General features: G+C 47.2%; 1 protein-coding gene across 2 annotated transcripts in view; it reads right to left on the bottom strand.

Annotated features, from left to right (window-relative positions):
* BCL2 (BCL2, apoptosis regulator) overlaps positions 1-22,850 on the bottom strand; it is a 180,812-nt gene that overhangs the window by 5,210 nt on the left and 152,752 nt on the right. The window lies entirely within an intron of this gene.

Below are 22,850 nucleotides of genomic sequence, written 5' to 3'. Positions count from 1 at the left end.
AAGGGAACTTTCCACATTGTTAAATATATATGTACACAATTATTTTTCCTGACTGCATAATATTCCATCGATATATCATATATCTGGGTTGTTCTTTATTCAACCAATTCTTTATTTGGATTGTTTAAAATTTTTGCCATCCATCATAAACAACATTATGATACATGTTTGTATGTAAATTATTGTCTACTTGTTTGGATTTTTTTTTTTGAGACAAATTTCCAGAGGTGAACTCAGAAGACCAGTCATCAAAATTGCTTCCCATAGTCACAAACGGTTTGTGCTGAGCCATCCTTGCTTTCTCCCTGTGACCATGGCACCTTTTTGAAAAGACAGGCAAGGGTTTGGGTCAACAGTTCTCACTGGAGATGGTCTTGCACCCCACCCCCGCAGGGGACCTTTGACAATCCCTGCAAACATTGTTGGTAGTCACAGACTGGAGTAAGGATGTTACTGGCATCTAATGGGTCGAGGCCAGGGATGCTGTCCAGTGACCGACAATGCACAGGACTGCCCTCACCACAAAGAATTATCTAGCCCAACATGTCAATAGTGCTGAGGCTGAGAAACCCTGTGAACAAAGGTTTAGAAGAAACTCTGTGATCACAGCCCATAGAAGACCCAATGGTCAATCTAGTGTGCCAACAGTTTTCCTTAAATCAGCACAAGATAAGTTAGCCTGGACAAGTAACTGCTCCCTCCCCAACAAGTGCAGGAGCTCTACCTTCAGATGTACTGGGTTAACTTTACCAGGAGAGGGCGCAAGGGCTTTCTTTCTTAACCTGCTTAAATTTTCCAAGTTTGAGCCTTAGTGCAAAGCAAGGCAATAGACATAAATGAAGTATGGGCTTAATGCCCTTAAAGCAGAACTAATAATCATGATTGTTTGTCAAGACACCTACCTTCTCTCTGTAAAAGTGGAATAAATGGGGCAGAAAGGATCAGGATCTACTTAGAGAAACTGCCTCTTACAAAGTGCATCCCAGGATCACACGGACATACAGCAATCATCTAACATCCCTTCCCCTCCATGCTGTTCTCTCTGAGGGATGGGCGGGCTGGAACCCCTAATAGCCCAGCCAAAGGAGGCCCAAATTCCTAGGAGTGCTGGCCCTGGGCCTTATGCAGTTTGGCTTGACATTGAGAGGGTCAGTGGTTGGATCCTGTATCCCCTTGGTTATTAATGGAGTTTTCTGAGGCAGAATAGGAAACAGACTAAGGCCTTGGCCTTCTGCCCTTTCTGGCCTAAGAGCCACCCTGGAAAAGTGCAGGAAGAAAGGGCAATCTCAGGCTGCTCTGCCTGATGCACGTACCAGTGGGAAGAAACACCCCTCCAAATACCTCCCCCTCTCTGGGCTGGACTAATTCCCTCTCCCAAGCTCTGGCCCCTCATGTAAATAACTGTGTTTCTAATGGACCTAATGGCCCACTTCTGATGTGCACTGGAAGGAAAAACTCACCTCTAAAGTGGGATGAGCTAAAGTGGCATCTCTTAATCCAAAGAATGAGCACAGAGACGCTGACACAGCCCCCAAGAGTCTGGGGACTAGTTCTGAACTTGGGGGGAGGTGGTCTGTGTGAAATCCCAGCTTTGACATTTTATTGCTTATGACCTTGAACAAATTACCCCTCCTTGAGCCTCATTTATTTCACCCAGAAAATTGGTTGTTGTGAAGATAAACGTAGGTGACTCAAAGCCATTTGTAAATGTGGCCCGGAGTGTGAACTATTGGAGGCATTAACTCACTCTCTGTTCTGTCCTCTTGCAAACCTGCTACATCCCTCCTTAAACCACCCTTCCCTCCAGATGGTCTACAGAACCTGCTAGTTCCAGAAGCACTTTAGTAGCTCCCTCTAAGGTGTCTCTTCCTTCCTTCCTTCCGTGTTCTCTTCCTCCCCCCCACCCCCACCCCCCGCCTTCCTTCCCTTGGTGATTTCTATAGAAATTGTGAATTAAAATGTATACATGATGTGCTTTGATGGAAGATTGGAAGCAATAACACACGCTCAACTCTACTTCCTCATAAATTATTAAGTCACGTTGTAGGGCCGAGGTGTGCCCTGAGATCGAATCTGTCCTTTACAGTTTGCCATCTATGATTCTAAAGTGTAAAACAGACCCTGTGGTTTCAGGCATGAAGATCCTAAAAGCTACTTTCATGGAGAGTCTTCTCGCTTTTCCAAACATCCTGATTAGGGTGATTTCCGAAGTCTGTTTGAACAGTCTGTCATTATTTGTTTAAGTTTGAAAGCTGTTTTAAATAAACACATGCTCATTTTATGTATTAAAAGCAACAAAGGGGGAAAAAGAAAACCTGGGACATCATCACGTGACTCGGACCAAATCCCAATCTATATATTTGGGAGGCACAGCAGCCCCTGCTCGTGTCAGGACTGGTGAGGGCTCTGTCCCGCCTCGGGGGTGCACACAGAGATCAGTGATCCATGGGGATCACCTCCCTCGTGACAACCTTATAAAAACAAAAAAGGCAAACCATAGTAACGCAAAACTGAGCTGGATGTTACTTCCACGGAAGTTCAGATTGCCTGCACCATATAGTAAAGATAGCACCCTCTTTTCAGGAGTTCCCGCTATTGCTTAGTGTAAATGAATCCTGACTATATCCATGAGGAAGCGGATTCGATCCCTGGCCTTGCTCAGTGGGTTAAGGATCTGGTGTCCCCACAAGCCACGGCGTAGGTCTCAGATGCAGCTCGGTTCTGGCATTGCTGTAGCTCCAATTTGACCCCTAGCCTGGAAACTTCCATATGCTACACCCGAGGCCATAAAAAAGCAAAAAAATAAAGTATTGCCTTTTTACATAGATGGGAGAAATGAAATGTAGACAGGTAAATTACTCACGGCACACACTAATAAGCCTAGAGGAGCTGGAGAGGGATGGGGCTGGGCTGTCGTCTCCAGCCTCTCGGGCTGGTGGGGTTAGAATACCAGCCAGTACTTGGTTTTATCTCCCTAGGCCCCTCCTCCTCCTTGCCTGCAACTGGCTTCCTCCCATCCCAATCTTCCTCTGTGCCCTGACCTTGATCCATTTCTCCCCCCACCCCCCGCCACCTCTGGCCTCCAGGTGTTGCTGACAAAGATTGCCCAACCATGTTGACTGGGCCGTCTCTCAATTTATGGGCTCCACACTCAGAGAGTTCTAGAAAGCACTCGGCACTCAGCACTCCCTTGCCCGGGATCTCGCCTCTGTTTCTTTCCATGACGATTCCAAACAGCAACTCTTTTCTCATGTGTTACCTGCACTGTTTAGCAGTCACCTCTTTCTTTGAGCAAATCGGGCTGTTGGGCGGGAATTACTGCAGCTTCCTACCTGGGTGCCCCCATCAACTCACATCTCTGTCTGTCCTCCCCGCTCCTTTCCACCGCACACTTGTTCCACTCATCCTCCATCAATTATCCCTGCTCACAACTATATTGTCAACCTCATCCTCCTTCTGTCTTTTTCCTTGGCCTATGAATGTTCAGATTTGCTCAGAATGTCCACACCGATGCCGGGTTCCATCCTGAAAGTTATCTCCTCTGCCTTGCCCTCCAAGATAAACTGATCACCCACCTACATCGGTGGCCTTTCCACCCACACTTTAATCCACTCGGCCTGGCTGCTTCCTCCACTGTGCTTCTGAAACCAACCCCTAGAGACCACCAATACCGTCCATGTGGCTAAATCCCCTGGAGGCTCTGCAGATCATATGTGATTGGTGCTTTGATGTGCTGGACACTGAGATCAAGGTAAGTGTTTACCTCCTGGAGGGGTGTGTGTGTGTGTGTATTTTTTTTTTAAGGCCTTACCCTTGGCGTATGGAAATTTCCAGTCTAGGGATTGAATTGGAGCTGCATCTGCTGACCTACACCACAGCCACAGCAACACTGGGTCCTTAACCCACTGAGCAAGGCCAGAGATTGAACCTGCATCCTCATGGTTACTAGTTGGGTTCTTAACCTGCTGAGCCACAATGGGAGCTCCCCTCCTGGAGAATTTTTTTCTCTGTCCCTTCATGGGCACCTTGTCTGTTTGCCCTGATAAGTACTTGATGCTCCTGAGCTTTCATCTGGATTGTCTTCTCTCTCTTCAGCTAATCTCCTTCACAGTCATGGTCACAAGCACCATCCTTATGATGACGTCTCTGAAACCTTTACATATGGCCCCACTTGCTCCCCTGACTGCCCGGTTCCTGTTCCAATCGCTTTCTTAGATGTCCCACCAGAAGTTACAGGGCAGCCTGTCCAACCTGGGGCCATCACAGCCCCTCCAGCAAGCCTGCCTCTCTTCCTGCCTCTACCGTATTCATACTGTCAAGTAAGCGCACAGCCCAAAGATCTCCTAGAGAGATTCTCCCCTTCACCCCCATCCAATTCACTCACTGGTAAATCCCACAGTCTTAGGTTGGGTTCTCCCAGCGGCAGACCCTAAGAAAAAGACTGGAGTGTGAACAGTTTATGTGGAAGGTGATCCCAGGAAACACCAGAAGGGAGTGGGGAAGTAAGACGGAAAAGGGAATGTGGTCATGAGTTACCTTATCAAGCAAGTCTCTGCTGCTGGCAACTGGAACTCAATCCTGCTGGGAAACCCGGAGCCCAGCACAGAATACGCATCTCCCGTTATTCCACTAAGAAGTGAAGAAGCTGGGGTATGTATACACCAACTCCTTCCATTCAGTGGCTGAGTGTTGCTTCTGTGGTAGCATAAATACCTCAGTACTTTCAGGCAGTCATGTGCACAGGCATAGTGGGCTCTAGAGGCCAAAGAAAGCCCTTAGGGAAAGAGATCCAGATGCTGCATCTCTTGTAGCTAGAGGTCAAGCTAGAGGGCACTGAAGTGGTAAGGGGATTCCACACAGCAGCCTATGGACCACCTATGTTGTTAAATATGTCTCTGGCCCCATTACCTTCCCTGCCCAGGACACTGCTATGATTTCCCATTGGAGCTCTCTGCCTGTAGTCTCACGCCCAACCCTTCAATCTCCTCTCCCTGTTGCAGCCAGAATGATCTATTCAGAATCAAGTCTGTTATCTCCATGCTTAAGTCCAAACTCTTGACATCCTAGGCTCCAGATGCCCTGCTTCAACCTAGCTTCCTGCTCAGTTCTGTCGCTCATAAGTCCATTTTGGTTCATTCAGGAATTTCAGTGCAATCATGTTCTGCAGGCAGCTTTTTCCTAGCCCCTGGGCTGAGCTAAATAATCCTCAGCTAGTCCCTGTTCACTGTGTTATCTGAAGATCATCTGTTTACAGGTCTGTCTTTATCTATTAGAACCTGGAGGTGCAAGGACCATATAGTTTATTTGTCTTTGGATCCTTGGAGCATGTGTCTCTCACTTATTAGGTACTCAGCAAATGTTTGTGGAACTGAAATACACTGATTTCTTTTACTATAAAATAGTTCTTCCAAACACACCATGATACATGATTTTTTCTTTTTAATTTTATGATGGCTCCCACAGTACATGGAAGTTCCCGGGCTAGGGAATGAATCCAAGCTACAGCTGAGGCAACACTGGATCCTTTAACCTTCCTGTGCCAGGCCAGGATTAATTGAACCCATGCCTCTGCAGCAACCTGAGCTGCTGCAGTCGGATTCTTAATCCACTGTGCCACAATGGGAACTTCAATAGATGATATTTTTTAAAAGAAGTCTGTCCAAAGGGAATAAATGATTGGCTTAAACAAATCCATGCCTTTTTTTTTTTTTTTTTTTCCCAGACTCTACTGTCTTCCTGGTGAGGAACTGACATTCAGCCAGTTCTTGGCCGTCAGTGCTGGATCTGACTGGTCATCATCTGTGCCATGTTGGTGGTTAATCATTTTGAACAGCAGGCCCACCCATACGCCCTGTGAGTCTCCAAGGGAGGGATAAGCTGTGGGGTATTTTTCAGACTCACCGGGCCCTTTATCCCTCTGTCAGGGAGATTCCTACCGGGTTATAAAGACGGAGACTGCTGCCTGGAGATACAAAAGCAATAAGCTTAGGCATTGACCAGAGAGGCAGCGGTGGTGCCCTGTTGTATAGGGCAGGAGAGGTGATCAAAGGCCTCCAGCCGCTCCTGGACATTCATGGGAACATAAGGACCACCAGTGATCACTAGTCTTGGATTCCAGCAAGGGTGTGACACTCATTCCCAATAAGTACTATCTAGGGTTTCTCCAACGGCACACAGCAACTGCAGTGCAACCACTGGGAGAAGAGGGAGTGTGGAGAGATTGAGAAAAAAGGAAGTGGAGGGGAGAAGGCGGACACACACAGAGGGCTCTCCTGAAGCCCGGGAGGCAGTGACTCTCTGGACACCAGCCGTGGCAGAGATCAAAAGGGGAAGCAGGCGGCTGGGCCGCCAAGAGTGGTGGCCAGCGGAGCACACGCGAGGAAGTGAGGACTTTTTTTTCCTACCTGAATAAAGCAGCTGGTAAGGAAGTGACTCCATTTCCCCCCTTATCATTGGCCCGGCAGGATTTCCTCTGCAGCCACTTTGTGCTGAATGAGTCTGGAGGGTTCCGTCTGGAGAACTGAGCCACTTTGGGTGACTGCTAACCTCTGTCTCCTGTGGCTCTTTCTCCCCCCTCCCTTCCCCACCTTTACTCCCAAAATATTGATTCCGGGTTTGGGGGAAAAGGAAAGAGAAAAAAAGAAAAAAAAGGCTCCAACCCTGGAGTGTCTCGCTGAAGGACACACAGCTGCAGGGCCTACGGGTCGTGAAGAGGCGCGAGTGAGTGTGAGAAGCAGGATGGCCTGCAGGGCTGCCTCCCAAGCCATGGCCCGGGGATGGGGCTTGATCTTGCAGGGGCTCTGGCCCAGGAGGAGGGGCTAGTTGAATCACAGGCCAAGGACGTAAAGTGAAACCTAATCTAAGTGTCATCTGGATGTAACCAGAAACCTGCTAGAGAAATGGCAGGAGATGAAAAACCCAAACAAAACAAAAAAACACAACTTGCCCGCCTACGGCAGCGGGTCCAGGGAAGTTTGGGTGTATTTTGTGATGCAAATTGAGCTGAGGATGCAAATCAGGTGGGGAGGGGGTGGGCCTCTGGAGCTTGGGAGGGCAGAAAAATGAGAACCCCAACGGTTCCTTCCTTTTCTCCTCCGCAGTTTGAAACTAATTTGCAAAGGCGTCTGTTGCTCTGGGGACCCTGTGGCCACTGAGCCAGGTCAAAGGCCGCTGGTCCTGTCCACCTGCTGGAGGAGACCTGAGCCAGAGGCAGCCAGCACAGGCAGGATCTGGGCAGTTCTGCTAGTCTAACTGCCCCCCGCCCCCCGGGCTGGGGTGGGCGCTGCGACCCCGAGGGAAGCTCAGTGACAGATCTTTAGTCCTTGCACTAGCTATGCAAATACTACAGGGAGTGGGGACTTGGCCACCTGTAGCTTAGGTCCCTCCTGCCAGGAGGCGAGAACAGTCCAGAACTTCAAAAGACGTCTGTGGAAATGGTGCAAAGCAATGCATCTACAGCAAAATGTGCTAAAAAAAATAAACAAATAATTGTGCCATGTGGTTCATCAGGTTCCTACAATAAACCAAAACAACACAGAAGAAAGGCCAGATCTCTACGAGACCTCGAAATCTCATCTTTGACTTGCTGATTCATTCAGGAACCAAACATTTTTTATATGGTGCTGAGGAGTTTCAAAGCTAAAATACTATGCAGGCCTGCGCTGTCAGAACTGCGGTGTGAGCCTCTCGTGTACTTGCTGCAGCTTTCGACAGCAGGAGAGTTCTCTCAGCATGTTCCAGGCACTGTGTATGTATATGTGTGTAGATGCATTTACCCTGCAGGGCTCTGGGGAGCAGCACGGGCACCGATGCCAATGCCGCTGTCCTTGTTTGAACAGTGCCTTCTATGGGACCTCACAGGCACAGAGGCCTCAGTGAACTGCCTTGCAGTGTTTTGGCTTTAAAACAAAGTTACTTCATTTTTCTTCCTGACCTTCCTCATTCTACTACCTTCTTTTGGCTAATGCATCCTGCATTTTCTGGCGCTTGGCCTTTTCTTGCTTTGAGCCTGGGCTATTTTCATCGTTGGGGGGGGGGAATAATCACTTTACAATATTTTGTTGGTCAAGAATGTACATCGAGCAAAAAAAGTGCAATTATTATGACTCAACAATAAAAAGACAAATAGTCCAATTAAAGAACAGACAAAGATTTGAATAGACGTTTCGTCAAAGAAGATATACACATGGCCAATAAACTCAAGAAAAGACAGCCTCATCAGTCATTAGGGAAGTGCAAATCAGAACCACAATGAGATATCATTTTACACCCACTAGCATGGCTACAAAGTAAAAAGTGGACAATAGCAAGAGTTGATGAGGAGGAAGAGAAATTGGAGACCCTACACAGTGCTGGTGGGAATAGAAAATAGTACAGCCTCTGTGGAAAACAGTGGTGGTTCCTCAAAGAGCTGAACCCCAAGAGTGACCCAGCAATTCCGCTCCTAGATATATTCCCAAGGTAACTGAAAATGTATGTCCACCCAAAAACTGATACACAAATAGTCACATCAGCATTATCCGTAACAGCCCAAAGGGGAAATGACCCACCTGTCTATCAGCTCATGAAGAGATAAACAAAAGGGGATACCATCCACACAATGGAAGATTATTCAGCCACAGAAAGAAATGAAGCACTGACACCAACTACAACATGGATGAATCTTGAAAATATTATGCTGAGTGAAAGAAGCCAGGCATAAGTTGTCACATATTGTATGATACCATTGCTATGAAATGTCCAAAATAGATAAATGTATAGGGACCGAAGTAGATTAGGGATTTCGAGGGGGTTGGGGAGAGAGAACAGAAAGAGACTGCTAAAGGGTATGGGACTTTTTTTGGTTTCAGAGTGATCAAAAAAATTCTAGAACTAGAGAACAGTGATGGTTGCACTACCATTTGAATAAAAATACTAAAAACCAATAAACCAATCACTTTGAATTTTAAGGTACATCAATTTTTCTTAAAAATATTATACTTTTGGAGTTCCCGTAGTGGCGCAGTGGTTAACGAATCCGACTAGGAACCATGAGGTTGCGGGTTCCGTCCCTGCCCTTGCTCAGTGGGTTAACGATCCGGCGTTGCCGTGAGCTGTGGTGTAGGTTGCAGACGCGGCTCGGATCCCGCGTTGCTGTGGCTCTGGCGAAGGCCGGTGGCTACAGCTCCGATTCAACCCCTAGCCTGGGAACCTCCATATGCCGCGGGAGCGGCCCAAGAAATAGCAACAACAACAACAACAGCAACAACAACAACAACAACAACAAATTATACTTTTTACACTACATAAAGAAGTGGACTGAACTATGCCACATGGAATTTAACAGAAGGACTCACTTGTTCTCAACCCATGCTCACAAGTGTGGCCCCCTGGCCAGTGTCCAGACCTGCCTGTAAGTGAGCATGAACCTGATCACTGTGCCCTTGGTGGCAGGTGCGTGCGCCCCCTGTGGGTCGCTGTCTGGACTGAGCCTGCAGTGCTCTGCTGTGCCTGCCATGTGGCCTGTGAATGCAGAGCACAGCCAGGGTACCTACCCGCTCCTGCTCTTTGGTGCTGCAAGAATTAATTCATGAAAATATGCCAAGAATGGGAACTGAAAGCAGATGCTGCTGAGTCCTGCGCTTGGCCTAAATGCTGTCATCAGGCACCGCTGCTGGGGGGCAGGGGGTGAAAGGGGGTCCTTCATTTATCAAATGTGGAGGCCCAGAGTTGGGGGCTGAATGTCTGATTCTCACTTGTTTAAATCAGCAAGTGTTGACTGAAGTTGGTGGTGGCGCAAAGTACAAAGGACCCGCATTTCCTAATAGGAACTTTCGGAAAGTGGCCTTGGATCTGAAGCAGATGTGTCAGAGTGAAAAGTGCAAAAGGGAATGAGTTGCATGGGTGCCATCCTTAGCAGGGCAGAGCCCGCCAGCTTCAGCCAGGCCTGCCCTGACACTTGCTTTCAGGACTGGTTAAGAACTCAGCATGTGGGAGTTCCCACTGTGGTACAGTGGGTTAAGAATCTGATGGCAGTGGACTGGGTCACTGTGGAAGCATGGGTTCAGTCCCTGGCCCAGCAAAGTGGGTTAAAGGATCCTTCATTACCACAGTTGTGGTGTTGATGGCAGCTGAAGCTCAGATTCAATCCCTGGCCCAGGAACTTCCATATGCTGTGGGTAAAAAAGAAAAGAAAAGAAACCATCATGGGTGTCTTTTCTTGAAGCTCCACCACTGCACTGACTCCAGGGCCCTTGCCTTGATGTTAGAATCAGACATCAGGAGTTCCATTGTGGCTCAGCCATAATGAACCTGACTAGTGTCCATGAGGACTGAGGTTCGATCCCTGTCCTCACTCAGTGGGTTAAGGATCCAGTGTTGCCATGAGTTGTGGTGTAGGTCATAGACGTGGCTTGGGTCCCGTGTTGCTGTGGCTGTGGTGTAGGCCAGTGGCTGTAGCTCCGATTTGACTCCTAGCCTGGTAAATTCCATATGCTGTGGGCGGGGCCCTAAAAGCAAAAAAAAAAAAAAAAAAAAAAAAAAATCAGCCATCAGACACCTGCCCAGGACCAGGACCAGATCTCCCCAAACCCCCTCCCCATGGTGCTGGTTCTGGCATTCTCAGTCTGCAGCAAGTGAGTCGAAAACTCTGCTTAAAACTTCCAGGATTCAAACACCCTGTTGAAAAGCACCCTGGGAGATAACAGGCTGTACCCTGGTCCCTGTGCCCTAGTTCTGCAGCCCTGTAAGTCACTGAATGATGGTCAGAATGACAAGGGGATCCTTCAAGCAGAGCAGCTCACGGGGGAAGCCTCTCCCGCACCCCACAGACCTGTCTGCCTCTCAGTAAAAGAAGAGCAAGCAGGCCCCAGATGCTCGGGGAAGAGGGGCGGCCATGGTGGTGAACAAACAGCTCAGTGGGCTCCATATGGGAGTGCTAGGGAAAATCTGCTTTCATTTTGTAGTTTATGATTTAGTTCAGCTCACCTGCAAAGACTCAACATGAATAAAAACAGATGCATTTCAAGGCACACTGCCTGGCTCTTTGACAACCCTCTTCCTTCCGCATCAGTCTTCCTGTGTCCAGGGAAGAGAGCAGACCTCTCCATCACAAGAAAATGCAGAGTCTCCTCTGCGGCCACAGCTGTGAGGGTGGGGACGTGCATACCCCGGCAAGGTCAGCGCTGTGGTTCTGAATTTAGGGTCATTAATGCAGGGACGCACATATGCTGGCGTAGCCACTCATTTAATAGATGTTTACTGTGGAGGACTTGTGACAGTGGGTGCTCTCTGTGGCCAGACAGTTCAGGGCCTTATACACAAACAGAGACAGAGGCAGAGAAAGAGAGAGAGCCAGGGATGGACAGAGATAGACAGAGGGAAGGAGGCAGACAGAGAGAGGCAGAGACAGAGACTCACAGGGAGAGACAAAGAGACAGGAGACAGAAACAAAAAAAGAGGGAAACAAAGTCACAAAGAGAAGAGACAAAGTTACAGAGAAAGAGAGACAGAGAGATGGAGAGAGACTCACAGGGAAAGAAAGAGAGGGACACAGAGAGAGATCCGAAAGTCATCTTGGATGGGCTTCAAGTGAGAGGAGGGGCTGAAACTTTTCCATCAGCACAGCAGGGGGACAGCTGATCCCACACCAGGTCACCCTCCTGAAGTGAGGCGAGCCCACCGTGGACACCGGCAAGGTGGGAATAGGACGTGTACACCCTGAACAAGGACTGTCAGTGTCGTTAGCTGTGGGCACTGAGAGGGAGAGGCCGTGCCCATGGAGCTCGTCTTCCAAGGCCACCGGCCACCCCTCATCACATGCTCAGACATGTCTGAGGCTGGCAGCATGGAGCCTGCGGGACCTGCCTGCAGAAGGGCGCAGGCATCTGCTGGCTGGGCCCAGGATGGGCTCTGAACCACACCCTGGGCCAAACTCCACCAGTTCCTTCCAGCCCAGAACTTTGCAAGCGGCCCTGGCAGGTCAGAGGTCAATGCCTGCACGTGGTGGGCCTCACATCTCCTGCCACCGCTGAAGCCATGGAACGGGGCAGCTGAACTGCAAGATGCAGGCTTGCACCTAACACCTGCTCTGTGCCCAGCACTATGCTCAGCACTGCAGGGGCGCAGGGGACCTGGCATCTGTGTGACAATCAGCTCCTCCCACCCAATACAATCAGCTCCTCCTTACCCAAAGAGGGGACTCAGCAAACCCTCTCCCAGCGGGATGACTCGGAGACAGCAGTGTCCCATTGGATGCAAATAGTGTTCTTCCCTAAGGTCATAAGGAGAAGTTCAAGTTTGGGCTGACGAAGCCTCCAGGTGGGACTCTGGGTCTCGAAGATTATTTCCAACCAGGTAGTCCCTCGGCCAAATGCATAAATCTTGGATCCATGTGCCACATGCTTTTCACAGTAAAATTGCTGCAAACACTATATGGCTCTGGCTAGCACTGCATGGCACCTTTTCACAAGTGTGGCCCTATTTCCTCCTGCTTTGCTCTCTCCTTTGGACATGACTGAGGCCAGAAAGCAACCACAGTCAAACCACTTATCCAGGTTTTTTTATTTCATGCCTACTTCTGGGATGAAGAAGAAGTAGCCATTGTACCAAGCCCATGAGGTGGCTCTTATAAACAACATTACACAGGTGAAACGGGTCAGAGAGGTTATACAATTTGCTCAAGATCACACAGCTTGTTGTGGCATGGCTGTAGTTTGAACTATGAGACTCTTAGGTCTGGGCTTTTTCAACTCACATTGCTTCTCCTGCTGGAGATAGAAAAGAAGAAGATGCTGGCTTTGAGGAGACAAGCAGTAAATATGAGAAGTTCAATAGAAAGTTCTGATGGGTGATGGGGAGGACTTGAAAAATGCATTAAGAGTCTTTGAGATGGGCTAGAGGGGCCGAGGTTAGCTAGGAGCCGAGCCTGAAGAACTCTGCATAAGGGAGGAAAAGAGCAGCCAGTGTTTCAGGGCACGGGCTTCAGGTCGGGATTATGGCCTCCAGTGCAGGTAGACTTGTGTGTGCAGGTGCGGGGTGAGCGGAGGGAGCAGGGCTGCATTCACTGAAGAAGTCCCCCGTGACCAGGGAGAAAGCACACATCCCAATCCCCCACTAGCCCTGGCAGCTCCCGGTGGCTCTACAGTCTGGCTCCCCCGGGAATACGTGCTTCCTGGCATCCCTCACTTTGTGGTTTGGCCCTGGTGGCTGCTCTTGCACACGTCACCCCAGGAGTATTTAAAAATGATGTGTGGGAGTTCCTGTTATGGCTCAGCGGTAATGACCCCAACTAGTATCCATGAGGACACAGGTTCGATCCCTGGCCTCAATCAGTGGGTTAAGGATCCGGCGTTGCCATGAGCTGTGGTGTAGATCGAAGATGCGGCTCAGATCTGGCGTTGCTGTGGCTGTGGCTGTGGCCAGCAGCTGTAGCTCCTATTCGACCCCTAGCCTGGGAACTTCTATATGCTGTGGGTGCGGCCCTAAAAAGACAAAAAAAAAAAAAAAAAAAAAAAAAAAAAAAAGATGTGTGGATGGAGGAGTGAATCCCCAAGGAGGAATTCTTTCCACAGTATCCGAAAGAGCCCTCCTACTCCCAGGGCTGCCTCACCAGGACTTCTGGGACATCAAGGAGAACATTGCCTCACATCCCCAAAACTAATCCAGTTTGAGGCCTCTTTAGGATATTAAGGCAGGGGACTCTAAAGCCTCCACGGGCGAGGGGGTGCTGACCCTCCCAAGGGCCCTGTTCAAGGATCCAGGCTGAATTAAATTGTGTCCGCAGCAGCCCCCACCTCAGGGCAGAGCGGGAGGCCGGCGGCCCAGCCACCCCGGCCAGGCCCGGCCTGAGAGCCCACGTGTGATCCAGACGTCACCCACTGTCTCATGACTAGTAACAGTTTTCTCTGCTGACTTCAACTTGGACATCTTTCATAACTTAACAAAGCCAGAGACCTTTCAATTCCTAGGAACCTGCCCACGGAGCTTTTTACAAAACCTATCTTCTTGCCGGGGTGTTTAATCCTTTAATGTTTGGTTTGTTTCTGAAAGGTTGGAAGTTTTGGGGGTGAGTTTGAGACTGCCCCGGCCAGGCCAAGCTTCGACAGAAGGGCTTTTTGTTTTTGTTTTTGTTTTTTTAACCTTTTCAGGAGTGGCAGCTGAGAGAGAGCATGTTCAGGGCAAGGGGTCTAACACATCCAACTACAGATGAACAAGTGAGGGCGGCATTGCTCGTGCCCGAGGTGGCTCTGAACTCAGCCCACTCAGAGCAGAGAGGGCCTGACACCCTGCTGGGTGTGTTGATGGGGGGATTCGGAAGAGATTCAGGGCCTGGGTGATCCTCCGAGCCTCACCACCTGGCTGCCTGACTCCACGGAACCCCAATAGGACACCTCTCTTCTACCCCAGAGCCCTTTCCCCCGAAATTCCCTTTCTGTTTTTCTCCTTGGCCCTGGTCTTTGGCATTGCTTTCCTGTTCTCGTGTTGTATCAGCTGAAGTTCATCCCTTAGTTCCAAATGTTTTTGTTCCTGGTGTCCCTTTGTCTGGCTGTGTCCGGAACAGGCCTGCTCTGAGTTTCCTGGGAGACAGTGACCTCGCACCCTCTCGGATGTGGGATGTGTAGAGGGCTGCTTGTGGGCTACTTGGAACAAGGGAGGTCTCTGCAGCCATGGGAAGGGCTGTGTGTGCCCCTCTGGCCCTCTTCCTGGTGAAACAACCCTGGTCCTGGGCCCGAGTGGACCTGAGACTTGCAGGAGATGGTGAAGTGTCACGACCATTGGACCATGGCAGCCCCAGAGGGCCAGGTGCTCCATCCTGGCTGGGGTCTGAGCCAGCTGCTGGCTCTACAGTCCTCTGTTAACCCTTGCAGGGTTAAATACTGGCAGGGTGGTGATGGGAAGGGATTCGTGTTGGATAAATGGGCAGACCAAACACCTCTAATAGCGTGTTTTCTTGGTGCATTTTCAACTCTGCCACATTCTTGAGATTCTTACGTCTTACAATTTTATGTGCTCTTCATTTCCGTTTGAACCTGAAACATCATTTAAATGTCTTTTGAGGTAATCCTAACCCACTAAAACAACCCCCAAAACTGAAAAAAAAAAAAAAAGGATTATTCCACCCGTACCTGGAGGGTTTCTGATCCCGGGTGTAAGATCATGACTGATGATTACAGATTCAAATAGGTAAGTTTTACTACTTGGTACATCAGTTGGAAAAGGTCATTTTATTAAGGGTCATTTTAAATGTTAAAAATTATAATTTTACCGCATCATGTCTTATAAGACTTTTTCTACAAACTTCCAGATATAAAATAAGTCCTGGGATATAATATCCAGCACGGTGACTAATAATACTGTATTGCATATTTGAACATTGTTAAAACAGTAGTTCTTAAACGTTCTCATCACTAGAAAAAGAAAAAAAAAAAACGATAACTATGTGTGGTGATGGATGTATTTTTTTTTTTTTTCTTTTTTGGTTGCACCCTGGCATATGGAAGTTCCTGTGCCAGGGATTGAATCTGAGCCGGAGATGCGAACTATGCCACAGCTTCAGCAACACTGGATCCTTAACCCGCTGTGCCCAGCTGCTGGATCATTAACACATAGTGCCACGGCAGGAATTCCGGATACATTAATAGACATTGTGGCGTTTTTTTTTTTTTTGTTTTTTTGCTGCACCCACAGCATGCGGAAGATCCTGGACCAGGGATTCAACACACGTCAGAGTAGTGACCTGAGCCACAGCAGTGACAACACTGGATCCTTAACCCACTGACCCACCAGGGAGTTCCTTGGTGATTTACTTGCAAAATATACATATATTGAAGCACTGTTGGACACCAGAAATGATTATAACATTTTATGTCAACCATATCAATTAAAAATATAAAATCTCACTGCCATCCAGTCTTTCAGACCTTTAATGAAAAAGTAAGAAATTCCAAGGCAGGTGTCTGAGCAGAGCTATGCCTCGGCTCAGAAGCCCATCATGCTGCCACTACCCCAGGCTTAGGGCCTCTCCCTGCCATCAAAGGAATCACCTCTCCAAGTTTCAAAGGCTTCACTTTTGACAGGAAGAGAAAGGCCCCACCTGTCCTCGGAGGGTCCTTTCGGGTTCTAAGTTTCATTAACTTGAAGATCTTGGGATTCTACTTTGTGTTTGTGCATTATAAGAAAGAAGGAAAAGGTTTACATGATTGGGAGACTGGGAGAAACAGTCCACTAGGGCCTTCTTGTTTCTCATCAAAAGTCCTAGAGTTGCCATTCCATCTATTCTGGGTGCAATGGAGGCCCGAATCCTAGAGCTGGTTTTACTGGAGGAAACTAGTAGCAATTGGCCTTATTAATAGAGCCGCTAAGAATACACCTGACATTCTAGGCACAACAGAAACTAATGGCCAAACCTTCAAGGCCCTAGACATGAGACTGACAGGCAGGGTTCCCAAAGTTCCAACTATCCACTCCTGCGTAGGACGCCATGCAATAGCTATTAGGACTATAGTTCTAATGGAATGAAAGATGTATCTCAATAATGTGAGAATGGTTTTGTGAAAAAATAAGAGCCGCTTTCCCTGGATGTGTCCTGCTTATCATTCATAAATAACACTCATTAATGGTAACTTTTGATGATGTATTCATACATCAACCATGTGTTTTGTTTTGTTTTTTTTTTTAATCTCTTTTCTGTGAATAGTAGAACCATAGGGTAATCAAGGTTACCGTGTTATTCCTTTCTGGCCCCTCCAGCTCTTCTGGGATCTCTCAGAGCACCCCTTGAACTGAACATCTCTTCCTTCAGTCTTTCCCAGAATGCCTCCCCACCCTCCACTCCCGACCCAAGAAATTACAGAGAAAATGTATTCAGTTATTCTCAGGTTATCATGCTGTAGAAAATTTGTTTTTCAATCCGCACGATTGTTGAACTGCCTTTTTTTTTTTTTTTTTTTTTTTTTTTTTTTTTCTATTTCAGATAACTCCAAACTGGTTTGGTTCCATGACATCAACCTTGGCATGTATGAAGAACAAGGAATGAAGACTTTGCCTTGTTTGGAACCAAAGGAGCAGAATCTCCACTTTCTCTCTCTTTGCCGTTTTTATTAAGACAGTATTTTCTTTCCCCTTTTAGCTGGATGATGTATACTTTTAACATTCCAGGGGAAAAGTGTCAGTGATATGCAAGTCATAATAAAAGAAAATCAAAAGAAATGCAATTACCAGGGACAGGGAACTTCATCATTTTTAGGATGAAAGGCCCAGAGGAAAATCTAATTTTAAAAATTACCGGCACCATATAAAGGAGAAGAGAATACACAGATAGATTTATTATTTTAAAGAGTAACTTAATCCTTTATCTTTCTGGCTTTTGGGCTTTTCTCCTTATTTCTGAGGGCCAAAAATTATCATTTGGCAATGGATAAGGAATAAACCTCACACCATCACAATGTGACACTAGGAAGTGGCAGTCCTCTGGTCGCTGGTTTGCTGGCTGGAACACAGTAGGACACCAAAAGCATTATTAAATAAAGAGTGAATGCACATTGAGGATGAAATCCTGCCTCTTTCCTTTTAATATAAAGGTACCTATTAAAAGTGAAAATGAATATTTGCAGGGCAGTTGATCAAGTTCTTCCTTATCTATCAATTGGTTCGATCCTCCCAACAACCCATAGATAAGTCATGACTCTTGTCACCCCCACATTCCTGATGACCAAGAATTAACCAAGAGTTACCTAACTCTTCCAAGGACACGTGGTTAATCAATGATGGAACCAGGACTCAAACCCAGAATTCTGACATAAAACTTCTCGCCTGTCCACCCTCTCACACATCTTCCCTGAAATGAAGTTACGACTCCCAGCTAAATGGGCTTGCACAGAGCCAAGATGTCGTAGGCTGAATATGGCCATGCTTGCTTATTTATAAAAGCTCCATCTCTTTGAAAAAGTTAAAATTATGAGAGAAAAAAACCTAAGCTCATTTATATCATAAATGTTGGCTGACATTAGGGGTTTTGACGTGTGTTTTTGAGTTGCTATTTTAACCCAGTGAGACTTAAATTCCGCCACCCTCAACCCATATTAAGAGAAATTGGAATCATTTGTATATTTAGAGTGAGAGTCCAAATAATACTGCAATAACACAGCCTCCCTTTAAAAGCCCTTTCTTGATGGAATCTCTGATTTTCGTTTCAGGCATGAAAAATAACACTGTTATTATAGTGGCCTGGCTGAGGGTTAGCAGTTAAGGAAGGAAGGAGAGGCCACTAATAACACTGATTTCTAACCCTTTATCTAGTTTTTGGTTGGAATTAAGTACAGTGTTTAACTCTATGGCTCTCTTCAGTAAAGGTTCTCTTGACATAGGTTTTGAGATTCGGGGAGATAAGCTTCCTTTGTCCAGATGCGATTTTTTCCCCACTTTGCTTGAGTCAGCCTGAAAATGAAAGAAATGGAGGTCTGAGAAAGACTGCTAAGGGGTCTCTTCTTCGTTAAGAGTGGATCTCACAGAAAACAGTCTGCTCTTACCTTCGATCAGTAGTGGTGGGTCCATTAGGGCCCAGAGAAAAACAGGAAAGTCACTTCTCTATCCATCATGCATCACAATGATTTTTCTTCTTTTATTGCTATGTATATCTACTCTTTTTTCCCTTCCTCTTAATTTCCCACCTTAATGTGCCATTTCTTTTCATCCCTCTTAATTTGCCATCCTTTCGCTTTCTCCTAGCATTTGTCCTTGCTCCCATCAATCTTCTCTCAAGACACAGTTTCCCTATGCTGTGAAACCATCGTTACCGAGCCTTTCCTGAACCCCCGGCGCTAGGCACAAATTCTAGAACCAGACTCTGTTCAGCCTTCTAGTGAGCTGCTTTAGTCTGATACACCAACCATCTCCACATGGAGATAAAGACATAGATTTAGGTGGGATTCCTAAAAACGCTGAAGCCTAGTGAACACGTATTGGAGAACTTCCGGCAGTAAAAGTTCTAGATTTTACATTGGAGGGCAACATAAAATCTGCTGCTAAGGTAGGAGTTATCCGGGTTGCGAGAATGGAGATGAATTCTCCAACCTCCACTTGGCGGCTCCTGTCATAACCCTCTAATTTGACAGGCAACACTGCTCTTCAAAGAATCCAAAGCCATGTCTCCCCCGAGAAGGCAAATGGGCCTCTTTCATCCTGACTGCACTGAGCTCTCATGGTGGCTTCAGCAAAGGACTTGAGAAGAAGTCGTCTTGGTTTCCTCCTCTGTAATGCAATCAGGGACATTCCCTGCTTCTCTTTCGCCTCTCTAATTGCTCAAAGGGAATTTTCCCTCTTGTACTCTTCTCTAAATTAGCCTAATAGATGGGTCAAATTAATCTGTTCAGACTTCCCCCCAAAATTCCCTTCCCCACACCTACACTGTCTGCTGTAATCTAAGCTCCTTCCCCCTGTGTCTTCCCTCCCACCCACCATACCCATTCCCACCCCCACCTGACTAACCATCCATCCTGCATTATTTACGGGGCATCAACTCTGTGACAGCACAACCTCAGTTCTGGGGGGGACCCAAGAGAGAATCACACCTGTTCCTCTCCCTTTGGTTGGAGACAAATATGTGGGAAGCCAGGAGGGGGCGATATAAGAAGGAAGGCCCTAAGTGGCAGAAGGTGTGGCACAGACACAGCAGGGTTCGGAGAAGGACCATCAGGGTGGCCCATAGCGAGAGAGGGGCTGGGCTGAGAGTAAGAGCACAGCTGGAGGGGGAGGGGGAGGAGGAGGGGGAGAGGTAGACAGGGGGATGGCCTGGCTGCATGGCTTTCCAAACAAAATCCCATGGAAAAGATTACTGAAAGGAACATCAGAGCCTCTTACCTTTCTGTAGGCCCTACCCACTTTCTCATCCTTCCCAGTCATGTGGATACATGCTAATTTCCTTGGCAGCCTTGGACAAAGCTCTTAACGTGATTTGAGTGCCTTAGAGATTAGCACGATTATAAATATAAACGTTCAAACACAAGCAAGTTGAAACCAAATGCCCCTCAAACACTGGCTCTCTGTGATATGAAGGTTTTCAGAGGTTGCAGGGAGCCCTGGGGTAAATGAGCTAGAAAACAGGGTGAAATGGGCTCACGGGCGAATTTGCGAGGCCAGGCTCCTACCCAGGAGGAAGACAGTCAGTATCATCCACAAAAGCTGGCAGCTTAGCTTTGACAAGCCGAGAAATACTAGTTCAGAACTTTAAGCAGGGGCCTTGGGTAGGAGATACTGAGGCGCTGATCTAAACAGATGGTCTTTACTCAACAGCCAACCTGCAAAACATACCTTTTGGGCTCTAACCACTTTGCAGAGCTTATGAGAGACACCTTAACAAACAGTTATAAATAGCCATCAAGGAGTTTGTTTATTTAGCCAAGAGAAAACAGTGTTCAAGATTTTTAAAAACATGCATTTGACACCAAAGAGATGTAACTGTTATGGGCGCAGGAACACAACACACCAGACCGAGCCTGGTGTTTTGATGTGGTCACTATTTGCTAAGCAGAGCTGCCTCTTGGCAACACTTTGTGTGCCCAATTCTAGCTACTTGAAAATTTAAAAACATACCTCTTTCAAGAAATTCAAAAATTAAGGATTTTTTTAAAATTAATTGGTCAAAATTTCCCCCAAAGTTAGTCCAAAGGCCTGAGCTTTTACTGTCAAATCAAGTGAGGGCAGAAGAGATTGTGGTGACTGAACCTTCTCCTTAAACTTCTAGCATTTGTGCATGGGCTTTTGTCAACCTAACCAACCAGCTCATCTAGAGAGTGCTACTCCTAAATGTTCTTACTATATAGTAATAAAGTGAATATTCCCAGGAGGCAAAAAGATAATAACTGGTGTGCCTCCTGCAGCATCAACTAGCGTAGAGGCTCCTTATTGGAATATGTAATCACATGGGTTTAGCTGAGGCTGTAAGATCCCCCCAGTATATCAGGATGGTGGGTAGTCAGGATAATGCCTCATCATGTCTTCAATTTCAGTATTTTCTACCACGTATTTGAGCACGGCTCCTTCAGCAGCGGATATAGGAGGTGAGCATACCCATGTAACGTCACCTCTGAATTGGTGTCTGATTTGCCTGCACTAAGATCTGCTGCCTGCCCACTCTCTGTCACCTGAGAAACTATTTCACTTGGCCTCTGCTTCTGTTGTTCCACTTTCCTCCCCTCCAGAAGGCAGCTTGATGAAGAAGACAGAGCACAAATTGTAGAAAAAGACAGATCTGGGCTTGAACCTAAAAACCGTGCACATTCCCAGCTGTGTCGGTGGGCTGGATGAGTTAGTTGTTCTCCTTTCCCTGGAATCCTTAAACCTACCACGTGGTAGATGAGGTCTTCCACGTCTCTGAGCCTCTGTGTCTTAATTCATAATTTGTGGAAACTGAAACTCTAGTTCTAGAGCTGTCATCAGAATAAATGACTTCTGTGAAGCATTCAGCACAGGGACTGGCATTCAGTAATTGTGATTCCCTTCCACTTATCTTTCAATTTAACTGTCAGAGATCTCAATTTCCCTTTCCTTTCAAGGAGGTGACAGCAAATGCATATATGAAAAGAGCAGTGTGAAAAGTTTGAAGCTGGTAAGTTCTTTTTGCAGGATTTGTGGTTTTTGATTTGAGGATCTAATTTCCTAACGTCATTGGTCAAGGTAAGTTCCTAAAAAAAACAATTCAAACTAGACGCGATATCTTTGAGCAATCAGATACAAGCCTGGAAGAGATTTGGAGTCATAAAAGCCATTCTCCAAGACCTCAGTACAGAAAGGCCAGTCTGTCCTCAGCAGGAAGGGATTTTCAACGCAACAGAAAGAACATCTGACCTTGTACTAAGCCATGAGCTCCACACCTGGAATGCTCTATGAAAGCTGACTACTCCAAAAAGCCAATGGCAGGTCCAGAGGGAGACAGGCAGCTGACATGTCAAAGGGAGAGGAGCCTTCCCTAAGACTATAACATCTAAAAATCAGGTGCGCCCCTGGAAAGGGGAAGCCTGAATGCAGATGCTGCAGATATTCGTGAACTCTTAGTGGTACAGAAAGGATAAAAATCACTTATTCATCACATACTTGAATCTTCCAACTCTGGGCTACTGAAGTTAAGGCACAAAGTTTAGTTTAGGGACAAAGATGATGCCCTATTATTCCACACAAAGGCATAGATTAATGGAAATGGCCACATGTCTCCCCAAGGAGTAGAAACCTCATGCCCTCCCTGACTTCAGCGACAACCTTGCTAAGGGGCGTTTAGGCTGATGGCTCATAAATCTTTTATGAGCCTCCAATCCTAACTTTGAATCAAATATATCCAGTATAACTCAGGTGCTTCAAACCCAACACACCCCCAAAGGGAACACATAAAGCTTTCCCCAAATCTGCCTCTAAAAACCCAACCAGCAGCCTTGACAGCCTACAACATAGCCGGAAAGACACAAGTGATCTCAACTTCTTCCCTACCCACCAACACGCCATCACTGCCTTCTCTATGGATGGCTCCTCTTTCCAGTCAGTGCTGCAGCTCCCTTAACCCCACTGCGCTGCTGCTGATCTTCCCAACTCACAGGGACCTTCAGCCTGCCCTTGGCACCCCTTCGAGGGGGTGCCTCTTAAACAACAAAGCAATTGCATCCTTCTCTCTCATTCCAGTGCCCTGAGTGGTTTCCTGTTGTCCACAGGGTGAACTGGCCCCAACCCACATTTCCAGCCCTACCTCTCCCCATGCTCACCCCACGCCTTAAACTCCATGTCCTATTGGCAGCATCGGCCTGGAACCTCATACCTCCAGCTGATCCCAGCTCACACACCCTCCTCGTGCCTCTCAGGACTCTGCTCAAACACCATCTCATCTGCAA

Source organism: Sus scrofa, chromosome 1, assembly GCF_000003025.6.
Source record: "Sus scrofa isolate TJ Tabasco breed Duroc chromosome 1, Sscrofa11.1, whole genome shotgun sequence".
Taxonomy (NCBI): Eukaryota; Metazoa; Chordata; class Mammalia; order Artiodactyla; family Suidae; genus Sus; species Sus scrofa.
This window is presented reverse-complemented; position numbering and strand designations above follow the sequence as displayed.